This window comes from Myotis davidii, unplaced genomic scaffold (assembly GCF_000327345.1).
Source record: "Myotis davidii unplaced genomic scaffold, ASM32734v1 scaffold513, whole genome shotgun sequence".
Classification (NCBI taxonomy): domain Eukaryota; kingdom Metazoa; phylum Chordata; class Mammalia; order Chiroptera; family Vespertilionidae; genus Myotis; species Myotis davidii.
Genome location: NW_006284436.1, coordinates 2,545,411 through 2,549,286, shown reverse-complemented (window position 1 = coordinate 2,549,286; position 3,876 = coordinate 2,545,411). Strand labels below are relative to the sequence as shown.

Below are 3,876 nucleotides of genomic sequence, written 5' to 3'. Positions count from 1 at the left end.
GCTGAAAGCAGCATTCCAGTGCTCACCCATGAAAGTCTGAATTTCTTCACTCTGTTGAGAAGGCCTTCCATGATGCGGCCCCTGTGTCCCTCTCCAGCTTCTCCTGAGCCCCTTCTTTTGCACTGGCCCCCCTCTACAATGTTCTCAGCTCCTCAGTCTCTTAGCTGCAGTCATTCTTAACTTAAAAATCTCCTGTCCCATTCTTTTAACCCTTCTAACTCCCTCTCACCACAGATTTCTCTGACACGCGTGCGCGCACACACATATTCCACTCTAGACTTGTTGTCCTGTCATGTGTCCCCATGGCACTCTGCTCCAGTACTTGGAGAATCAAACACAATAAAGGCAAAAATCTTTGTGACTAGATGGTCAGTCACCTCAGGGCAAGGCCTAAGTCTCTCTTGCTCACTGTTGTAAGGTCAGTGTCTAGAAATGTGCCTGGCAGGTAGGCCTGGAAGGAAGGAAGATTGAAGGATGTTTTGATTACCTCCTATTCACTATAGGTAATGGAGGGATCCTCCTCCCTAAACAGTAGATGGCCAAGCACAAGACAGCAGACACCAGGCAGGCGAAACAGACAGTGCATTAGTCATTAATGCTCGCAGCCCAGGGAAGGAGGGCACCTCAGGTCGTGCGAGACCACACAGAAATTGCACATGGGAGGGAACCAGCAGGGGCTGTGGGAGTCAGGTTTTGGTGGTGACAAGAGGCTGAGCAGACCCTGAGATCACACAGGAGCTGTCAATGGCTTCCTTATATAATTTTACAATCTGACAGGGAGGTGAAACCCATTAGGTTGAAGACCAGGCCGGGTGCAGCTGACCTGGCTACCAGGGGCAGCCTTTCCTGTTGGAAAAGGGGCATTTTGGCAAGAACAGGGAATCCACAGCCAGGTCCTTGGGGCTCTGTGGGGCCCAAAGCTGTCAAGGCAGCCCTTGAAAATTTAGGTCTTACAATACAAAGGGGAGGAGAAAGGATGAGGGCAAGGAGGAAGACAGGGAGGAAGAGGAAACTTTCTCTTCATATTCTGGTCTTACCAAGTTCAGCGGTTACTGTGGCGGACTACTTCAAGCCCAGAAATGAGACAGGGCCACTCACTCTTCAGTTACCAGCTGGGGCACTCATTCATTGGTTGACCCGATCCCCATTGCCAAACTTCTTTCTTTATCTACTTTTCAGCCAGGCCTGGTCAAAGTGCTGCCCATGGGAGCTAAGTGTAACTGTTCCATGGCACTTATGAGAAAGCATCTGATTCTTTTCAGTATCCTTTTCTCAGTATCCCTCCCACTTTGTGCCCCTGTACAGCCATCCTGTAAGCATCCTATATACTAAAGACCTAATATGCAAATTTCCCCTCCAGCGGTTCTTCGACCAGGAGTTCAACCGGGAGTTTGACCACTTGCTATGACATGCGCTGACCACGAGGGGGTGGCACAGACCATGGTGGGCATTGGTGACACGGCGCTGTCAGTGGGCAGCAGTGGAGACACTGCCGGCCCCAATGGGCCCTGATGAGAGCGAGACCTCAGCGGGATGGTGGAGCAGGTGAGGGGGTGGCACCAGGCCAAGGCAGGGTACCAGGTGGGGCTGAGGGCTGTGAGGCTGGGGGCATGAGCTGAGGCTGTGAGGCTAGGGGCACAAGCTGGGGCTCACCAGGCCAAGGCAGGGTACCAGGTGGGGCTGCGGGCTGTGAGGCTGGGGGCATGAGCTGGGGCTGTGAGGCTAGGGGCACAAGCTGCGGCTCAATCTCCACAGGCCACCCCAAAGGATCCCACCCATGCACGAATTCGTACACAAGGCCTCTAGTCAGAAATAACCAAGAGAATCACAATGATCTGCAACATCTCAAATAATCTGCATTCTATTTATCACTTCACAGGAAGATTTTGTATAATTGGATTTTACTTTTGTTGTATTCATTTAGGATTTAATCATGAATATTTTTCACAAGTATCTGTTTGCTTGTCCACCTAGTATTACATTGGATGAATATGCCATAGTGCAGTGATGGCGAACCTTTTGAGCTTGGCATGTCAGCATTTTGAAAAACCCTAACTTAACTCTGATGCCGCGTCACATTTAGAAATTTTTTGATATTTGCAACCATAGTAAAACAAAGATGTATGTTTTTGATATTTATTTTATATATTTAGATGCCATTTAACAAAGAAAAATCAACCAAAAAAATAAGTTCACATGTCACCTCTGACACTTGTGTCATAGGTTCACCATCACTGCCATAGTGTATTTGACCAGTTTCATGTTGTTGTGAATATAAGCTGTTTTCGTTTTCTGTGTTATTCAAACTTGCAGGCATTGCAGGCAGCTGAGCACTATGATGAGCTGCAATTGTGGTTGGGCACTGATTTGAATGCCCTCTGGGTTTCAGAAGACAAGATGAATGGGTATGGAGCTTGAAGGGCTTGTATCTAGATAGTGGTTATATTTTCCAAGACATGGTGGATATCGATATCCAAATATACCTCTAGGGCCCAGGACCCAAGTGAGCCAAGTGGACAGTCCACTTGTATGATAGGAATCTGGCCTGGAGAGATCTGGGCTGGCCTGAAATGGGAGAAACATTACCTAAGGAGAACCCATGCAGCATAGCTGGTATGGAGAACATACAACCACCCATGGGAAGTCAGGATGGCTGCCAGAAATTAAATAAATGAAAAAAATATGGACATAGCAAGAATATAATGAGGAAAATGAGAAATGGGAAAATTAAAAAAGGATAAAGTATATTGTATGGTTCCAGTCCAGGGCTGAAGCCACAGACACACTGTAGACACTGGTCACCCCGGCACAAGATGCCTGGCTAAAATAGTGAAGGTGGATGTGAGAGCTAAAAGACCACTTCAGCTAGGTAACCCTACTCTTATCTTTTCATGTTTATTTCTCCAACTTTTTAATGGAGTAAAACTATTTCAATGTGAAAAATACAACAGCAACTGTGCGTACTAAAGTGGGAAGGAAGGAGGGGAGCTTGGCCCTGCATTCTCTGTCTTCTTCTCCTGCCCTGGTGGCAACCCTTGGGGATGGTCAATGGATGTCAAGGGAGCATAGACAGCTCCATGTCATTCCTTGGAGCAAAGCAGGACAGGATCAATTTGCCGTTCACTTGGAGTATCTTAGGAAATCTACTAACCCTCTCGTTAGTGGAAAAAAAAAAATGCCCATAAGCACATAGTCATAAAATTAGGCTCACAATTTCAGAAAGTTAAGAATCCCACTTTAAAAGCTGGACACAGAGATCCAGGGGCCATTCTGCCTCTTTCTCACCTCTTTGCTATTTATTATTCTATTCTTTAAAATTATGTTTCTGGATCCTAGCCTATGAGTAGACATCCAGATATGCAAAGGGGCCCAGAAAGTGCAGGGGGTAGAGTCACTGTGGGACATTCTTTTCTCGCCAAGGAGACCAACATTGCTATAGCCAACAAGAGTTAAAGATCAAAGATGAAATAATAGGGTAAACATGACTATGAAAGGCCCCCAAGTATGTTGGTTGCCCCATCATTTACCTGGAAATCTCCTGTTTCCCCATCCAGGTATTGTGAACCACTATCCTCCCACAACTTCTTCTGTGGAATTCCTATGCTCTAGGCCCTGGTCGGCAAACTGTGGCTCGCAAGCCACATGCGGCTTTTTGGCCCCTTGAGTGTGGCTCTTCCACAAAATACCACATACAGTGCGATTGAAACTTTGTGGCCCATGTGCAGAAGTTGATTTTCGGCCTGGGCGAGTCTATTTTGAAGAAATACTGTTGATATTTGGCTCTGTTGACTAATGAGTTTGCCAACCACTGCTCTAGGGGACTTCTACGGGATAGCCATCAGGTGTTCATCCATTCTTCTCCTTTCTGAGCCTCAT

At 46.9% G+C, this 3,876-nt stretch overlaps 1 pseudogene; it reads left to right on the top strand.

Moving 5' to 3' along the window:
• LOC102763350 overlaps nt 1–2,418 on the top strand; it is a 42,085-nt pseudogene extending 39,667 nt beyond the window's left edge.
• Nucleotides 2,419–3,876: the final 1,458 nt, after the last annotated feature.